The sequence below is a fragment of the Bos indicus genome, chromosome 20, assembly GCF_029378745.1.
Source record: "Bos indicus isolate NIAB-ARS_2022 breed Sahiwal x Tharparkar chromosome 20, NIAB-ARS_B.indTharparkar_mat_pri_1.0, whole genome shotgun sequence".
Lineage (NCBI taxonomy): Eukaryota > Metazoa > Chordata > Mammalia > Artiodactyla > Bovidae > Bos > Bos indicus.
In genome coordinates, this window is record NC_091779.1 from 10,163,019 (window position 1) to 10,171,043 (window position 8,025).

An 8,025-nucleotide genomic window follows, 5' to 3' on the forward strand; every position below is an offset into this window, starting at 1 on the left:
GGGCAGTCTGTTCCTTTTCGATCACGTTCCTTTCATGAATCTGCGTCTAAGGTGTTTTTAAAGTTGATATTAAATGATTCTATTTAGGTTATAGGCGTATCATTAGTAAAGGATCTAAAATTTTGAAATTAGACAGATTTTGAAATAGACTAGCTCTGTGTCAGAAACCACATTTTAAATAAGCTCTCTAGATGATTTTTTAACCACACCATACATTTTGAAAATCACTCCCTAGAATAAAGATGTCAACTCAAGGAGGGCCTTGATCTTGAGGGTTTCCTGTTTAGAACACCCAAATCTCTACATAGCAGGCATTTCCCCATCAGTTCTCAGCTCAAATTTCACCTCCTCAGAGATGTCCTCCCAGTATCTCACCCCATCCACCAATTTATTTTCAGAGCAAATTTCCCCTTTAATTATTTTTTTTCTTTTTTTAAAACTACAATCTTCTCCAGTCCAAAAGGAATACCACCTTCCCAAGCACTTAAATGTCTGTCTTGATCTTCACTCTTATTCCTGATCCTTAGATCTAGTCCCTGGTACAGAGATGTGCAATCAATATTTGATTTAGAAAACAATAGCCCATATTAGAGTTGGGATTTCAATCCAGCAGTGAATGCCTTGAAGTTCTTCACATAACTAACACCCAAGAAATAGAATCCTTCAAGTTCCACAAAAGTAGTTAAGTGCTTACAGTGTGAGGGAAAGGGAGAAAAAACTGTACAGGCATCACCCGGGGACTTGGTAGAAAAGCAGAATTCCAGGCTCCACTTTTGACCTATGAATCAGAATCTGTATTTTCAGAAGATCCTCAATGTGATTCTCAGCACATTCAAGACTGGAAAGCACGAAATTACAGAACAGCTGCAACCTGGGGGCAAATTTTTTACGAAGGTGTGACCACCATCTTTTTACTCCATTAGTTCTATAAATAGTAATACGGATGAAAAAATCCAATAAATATTCTAATCACGTAAGCCTTGAAATGCAGCTAAAGAAAACTTTCTTCTGGGAGGTCTCTCCTTGGGAAGGTGAAGGACATTGGATCAGTTACTTTATGTGGCTGAAAGCAATCTTCCATCATTTTGAAACATAAGAAATTACAGCATTATCTTTAGAAGAAAAGAGAAAGTTTTACTTTTACATCAAGCAAGATGGGGAACACTTATACGAGGCCATAGGGACTAGTCAAAAGTAGAGAATTCCAGAAAAGCTCCCCAAATCTGGTTCTCCACTGGAATATTAAGAACTGTCCCTTTAATAACATACCGTCCCAGAACCTCCCTGGTGGTCCAGTGGCTAACCCTCCCTGGGTTCCATCCCTGGGCAGGGAACTAGATGCCTGCCACAACTAAGACCGAGTGCAGCCAATTAAATATTTAAATATATATATATATTCACTTTCCCTGGTGTTTACTCAGGACTTCCCTGGTGGCTCGGACGGGAAAGGCGTCTGTCTACAATGAGGGAGACCTGGGTTCGAGCCCTGGTTTGGGAAGATCCCCTGGAGAAGGAAATGGCAATCCACTCTAGTACTATTGCCTGGAAAATCCCACGGACAGAAAAGCCTGTAGGCTACAGTCTATGGGGTCGCAAAGAGTCGGATACGACTGAGCGACTTAATAAGACCTAGCTTTTAGACATGCTGGGATGATTAAACGACTTAAAGTACAAAAGGCTTTTATCACAGTGCCTTACACACAGGAGGCAATGCTCATCAACTTCCTGAATTTCCTAGAAGTTGTGGAAATATCCCTTTCCTCGCCTTCACACTCTAACAAAAGAGGCGCTGAGTAACCAAATAAATGCAAAACGACAAAAAACGACAGTGCTGCTGCTTTGTCTGCGGAGATATCAATTACTGTGGTGCCACCTTTTAAAATGTCTATTTTAAAACACCAAGAAAATATTAAATGTGTACAGTGCAAAAGAAACAGTGCTACACTAGGGAATACATAAAAAGTTTGAGAAATCTACCTCCCTCTGGGAAGAAGTCGTTTTCAATCACAAAAAAAGGTACCAGTCCCTTAATGGGGAAGGGTTTCTCTTTTCCCGGGATCTCAATAATACACCTGTTGTGCGTGAGGGCCACACACTAACCTGGAAGGCTGCCTCCTCCCCGTCCCGGGTCATTTCCCAGGTGGGCAGGTTGCCCGGCCAGCTCCACGATGCCGCCCCTCTCCCCCGACTCTGTCGCTTCACTTGGGACACTAGACAAGGGGCTCGGGGGTGCTCTCCCAACTGCAAGGGGCATCTTGACCCCTCATCCCACCTGCCCGGCACAATTCCTCCAACGTAGGCAACGTGTCGGCGGCGCGCGGGGCCGGCCCTGCCCGGGGTCGCACCCCGGGGCCGGCGGTCTGGCTAGGAGCACATGCCGGTGTCCTGGAGCACACCGGGCAGTACGCGTCCTAGCTGGGTGAGCAGGGACCGCCCGAGGCAGGTCCACCCACCTGGCGGCGGCCTTTAGGTCAAGGGTGAGAATCCCAAGCGTGAGTGGCTTCCCTGGAAATACAGCTTCATTCGAAATTAAATCCCCGCCCCGGCATCTTAAATCCACGCGGGCTCGTAACAACTCCCCACCAAGGGGGTTGAAAACAGCCGTTCGGCCCACCCCAGGACTCCAGGAATATTGCACGGATTAAACCCTGCCACCCCTTCTCCACCTGGGATACCCAGAGGGGTGAGATGGGGGCAGATAACACATTCCTCCCAGAGTCCCAGCCGCCCCGCCCGGGCCAGCAAGCGGCCCCTCTAGTTTCATCCCTCAAGCTCAGGCTCTCTCCTCAGGGACAAGCGTCCCCACCCTGCCCTCCCCCCCCCCCCCCCCCCCCCACAAAAAAAACACAAAACTGCAGCCTGGAGAGCCAGTCGCAGGATTCTGGCTGGTCACCAATCTCCCGCCGGCCCCTAAGAAAGCGAAAAGTTGCCCACGCCGCCTAGACACTGGTGGTGGCTTGAATTGTTTCAGCGGAAGGAAAAGATGGGCGGCTCCAAGCAGCCCCTCGACCCAGGAGGCAGGCTCCGAGTTGGCCGGGTGCGGCTCTCTTCGCCGCCCCGAGCCTCTCCGGCTGCCGCGAGTCCCAAGCCTGGAGCGAAACAGCCACCGAAACCACCGCGGGGCGTCCTCTCCCTGCGCCTCCCCTACCATACAGTGCACGGAGGGGCCTTGGGGCCCCTGGCCCCGCGCCCAGCTCTCACCTTCTCCCAGCGAACCAAACACGGCGGGAGCCCGGGCGTGCGCTCACCTGGAGGGCGCACCTGCCGCCTTGCAGAGAGCCTGCGCGCAGCCGGGACTCCGCTGGGGACTGAGCCCTCCGCCCCCTCTCCCCCCTCCTCCCCCCGACCCACCCTGCCCGCCTGCCCCCCGGGCATGCGCACCAACCCCCGGCCCGGGTGCGGAAAGTCCGCGGCCGGGCGCCCGGGAGCCCCACCTGCGGCTCCCCGCGAGGGCTACTCGGCGTTCCGGCCAGCTCTCCCCGGAGTCCCGCCGTCTCCGCCTGAAGAAGCAGAAAGGGGGAGGCGGACGCTAGGGAGGAGGAGTGGTATGGCGGCCTCCACCCTCCGTGACCCATTCACCTGAAACTCCGATGGGAGGGGGAAGGGAGCGGTGCAAAAGGAGGCGGGAAGAACCGGCCCTTCTCCGCACACCCTGCGGCGTCCGGCCTTAAAGGAACAGCGCGGCGTTTCGGTCCAAGTGGGCGGGGACGGAGAGCAGAGCGGTGGCGGGGGATAGGGGCTCGGGCTCCCGGCTGGGGGAGAGTGGTGCCGGACCACCCTAGAAAGCTCTCGGAGCTCTTCGGGCAGAACTGCGCAATGTTTGGCGAGTGAAACCTGGAGAGACTGTTCTCCTAAAGTGTTCTAGGGTGCTCAGCACTTGGGCAAGAAAGGCACGACCTGACACAAAAGTTTCCTGCTTCAAAAATTTGATTAAACTTTTTTTGGAAAGAAGCAGCTAGATGTGGGAGATTTTCACATGTCATGCGTAAATTTAGGAACTGCTTCTAAATCTCTGGATCGCTAAAAAGACTGTCACTCAAGACTGGTTCAGTGAGGTTGGAAGTATTGTAGATACTGGTGATGGTAAATTTGCCATCAAAATTAAGGGTATACTACGATTTACATTATTACCATTTCAGGACCCTCTGCCCCTCCTCCCCACGTTTAACTATGACAGGACCGAGAGTCTGATTTTCAGGGGTTTTAAACGATTTGAATATTCTCTTTGGTTTAAGAGGGTTTAAAAAAAAAAAAAAAAAAGAAGCCCTAGTTCTGTGTCTCTGTTCCATTTCTTCTGGGGGCTGTTCCCAAAGGAGTGTTAAATTTAGGAAAACTCAGAGCCTACACTGAACGATGTGTACACTTATCTATATGTTGTATTTCAATTTTTTTTAATGCACTGCTGAATAGGGCAGTTTCAGTTCTTGCTATTTGAGTTCGTTTTAGTTGAGTTCAGTCGCTCAGTCCTGTCTGACTCTGCGACCCCATAAATCGCAGCACGGCAGTCCGCCCTGTCCATCACCAACTCCCGGAGTTCACTCAGACTCATGTCCATCGAGTCGGTGATGCCATCCAGCCATCTCATCTTCTGTCATCCCCTTCTCCTCCTGCCTCTAATCCCTCCCAGCATCAGGGTCTTTTCCAGAGAGTCAACTCTTTGCATGAGGTGGCCAAAGTATTGAAGTCTCAGCTTCAGCATCAGTCCTTCCAATGAACACCCAGGACTGATCTCCTTTGGGATGGACTGGTTGGATCTCCTTGCAGTCCAAGGGACTCTCAAGAGTCTTCTCCAACACCACAGTTCAAAAGCATCAATTCTTTGGTGCTCAGCCTTCTTCACAGTCCAACTCTCACATCCATACATGACCACTGGAAAAACCATAACCTTGACTAGACTGACCTTTATTGGCAAAGTAATATCTCTGCATTTCAATATGCTATTTAGGTTGGTCATAACTTTCCTTCCAAGGAGTAAGCATCTTCTAATTTCATGGCTGCAATCACCATCTGCAGTGATTTTGGAGCCCCCAAAAATAAAGTCTGACACTGTTTCCCATGAATTGATGGGACCAGATGCCATGATCTTAGTTTTCTGAATGTTGAGCTTTAAGCCAACTTTTTCACTCTCCACTTTCACTTTCATCAAGAGGCTTTTGAGTTCCTCTTCACTTTCTGCCCTAAGGGTGGTGTCATCTGCATATCTGAGGTTATTGATATTTCTCCCAGCAATCTTGATTCCAGCTTGTGCTTCTTCTAGCCCAGCATTTCTCATGATGTACTCTGTATATAAGTTAAATAAGCAGGATGACAATATACAGCCTTGACGTACTCCTTTTCCTATTTGGAACCAGTCTGTTGTTCCATGTCCAGTTCTAACTGTTGCGTCCTGACCTGCATATAGGTTTCTCAAGAGGCAGGTCAGGTGGTCTGGTATTCCCATCTCTTTCAGAATTTTCCACAGTATATTACGATCCACACAGTCAAAGGCTTTGGCATAGTCAATAAAGCAGAAATAAACCATTCAGGTATGACCTAAATCAAATCCCTTATGATTATACAGTGGAAGTGAGAAATAGATTCAAGGGACTAGATCTGATAGAATGCCTAATGAACTATGGACGGAGGTTCGTGACATTGTACAGGAGAGAGGGATCAAGACCATTCCAATGGAAAAGGAATGCAAGAAAGCAAAATGGCTGTCTGAGGAGGCCTTACAAATAGCTGTGAAAAGAAGAGAAGCAAAAAGCAAAGGAGAAAAGGAAAGATATAAGCATCTAAATGCAGAGTTCCAATGAATAGCAAGGAGAGATAAGAAAGCCTTCCTCAGCAATCAATGCAAAGAAACAGAGGAAAACAACAGAATGGGAAAGACTAGAGATCTCTTCAAGAAAATTAGAGATACCAAGGGAACATTTCATGCAAAGATGGGCTTAATAAAGGGACAGAAATGGTACAGACCTAACAGAAGCAGAAGATATTAAGAAGAGGTGGCAAGAATACACAGAAGAACTGTACAAAAAAGAGCTTCACGACCAAGATAATCACGATGGTGTGATCACTGACCTAGAGCCAGACATCCTGGAATGTGAAGTCAAGTGGGCCTTAGAAAGCATCACTATGAACAAAGCTAGTGGAGGTGATAGAATTCCAGTTGAGCTATTTCAAATCCTGGAAGATGATGCTGTGAAAGTGCTGCACTCAATATGCAAGCAAATTTGGAAAACTCAGCAGTGGCCACAGGACTGGAAAAGGTCAGTTTTCATTCCAATCCCAAAGAAAGGCAATGCCAAAGAATGCTCAAACTACCGCACAGTTGCACTCATCTCACACGCTAGTAAAGAAATGCTCAAAATTCTCCAAGCCAGGCTTCAGCAATACATGAACCATGAACTTCCAGATGTTCAAGCTGGTTTTAGAAAAGGCAGAGGAACCAGAGATCAAATTGCCAACATCCGCTGGATCATGGAAGAAGCAAGAGCATTCCAGAAAAACATCTATTTCTGCTTTATTGACTATGCCAAAGCCTTTGAGTTCATATAGAAGGCTAGAATTTAGGTTTCTTAAGTCCTGCTTCACTTTGTGTTCCAACCTGGAATGTCAGCATTGCTAATAAATTTCAGTCCAATTCCACCCACTTCCCTGCCTCTAATTAAATGGTTAGAGATGTGACTCTCCCATACGTTAAATCTTAAGGCACAGTTCAATACTTAAGGAAGTAAAAGGGTTATATAAATATAAGGTATTAAAAAATGACAGCCTTAATGAGTAATTAATCTAATTGGTGTGTTTTGTGGAAGTCATTGCTACAATTACTACTGTATGACTAGGTAGCTTTTGAATGATGCAATTTAAATTAGTATTGTTAACACTGGGGAAGTCAGGTTAATCCTCTTAAGGTTCCCTGTCAGATTACTGAAATCTCTAAACATTCCACTTGGTTTATAATTAAACAAGGGAACATTTCCTAATACTCTTACATTTATAAACACGTCTATTATTTTATAGTGTACTTTTGCCATGAAATTAAAAGACACTTACTCCTTGGAAGAAAAGTTATGACCAACCTAGATAGCATACTGAAAAGCAGAGACATTACTTTGCCAAGAAAGGTTCGTCTAGTCAAGGCTATGGTTTTTCCTGTGGTCATGTATGGATGTGAGAGTTGGGACTGTGAAGAAAGCTGAGCACCGAAGAATTGATGCTTTTGAACTGTAGTGTTGGAGAAGACCCCTGAGAGTCCCTTGGACTGCAAGGAGATCCAACCAGTCCATTCTGAAGGAGATCAGCCCTGGGTGTTCTTTGGAAGGAATGATGCTAAAGCTGAAATTCCAGTACTTTGGCCACCTCATGCGAAGAGTTGACTCATTGGAAAAGACTCTGATGCTGGGAGGGATTGGGGGCAGGAGGAGAAGGGGACGACAGAGGATGAGATGGCATCACCGACTCGATGGACGTGAGTTTGAGTGAACTTTGGGAGATGGTGATGGACAGGGAGGCCTGGCGTGCTGCGATTCATGGGGTTGCAAAGAGTCGGACACGACTGAGCGACTGAACTGAACTGAACTGAAAGAGGAGAACTTAAGAGTTTTTTCCCCCACTTTAAAAAAAATTAAAATATATTTTACATACTGTAAAATTCACCCTTAATTTTAACGCATATGTACAATTCAGTGGATTCAGTATATTTGTAACGTTGTACAGTTATCACCACTGGTTCCAGAACATTTTCATCACCCAAAGAGAAACCTGAGTCTATCACTTTTCATTTCCTCTTGTCTCTAAACCCTGACATCCGCTGATCTATTGATACTTTCTGTCTCTTTTGATTTGCCCATTCTGGACATTTTATATGAACTGTTAGTATAATATGTGACCTTTTCTGTCTGAATTCTTTCACTCAGCATAATATTTTCAAGTCTTACTCATGTTGTAGTTCCTACTGGTACATCATTCCTTTTTATGACTCAATAAATATTCCATTGCATGGATGTACCACATTTTATTTAAACCTTCATCAGTCGATGG

General features: G+C 46.5%; 1 protein-coding gene across 3 annotated transcripts in view; it reads right to left on the bottom strand.

The window, feature by feature from the left end:
* Positions 1-3,573, bottom strand: part of OCLN (occludin) — a 47,019-nt gene extending 43,446 nt beyond the window's left edge. The window contains exon 1 of one of the 3 annotated variants that reach the window (XM_019983054.2): positions 3,435-3,573. The gene's annotated coding sequence lies outside the window, so the exon portion shown is untranslated. Of the gene's footprint in view, positions 1-3,201; positions 3,321-3,434 lie in introns of those variants that run through there. The other 2 variants (XM_070774568.1, XM_070774569.1) reach the window with 2 other exon arrangements.
* Between the last annotated feature and the right edge of the window lie 4,452 nt (positions 3,574-8,025).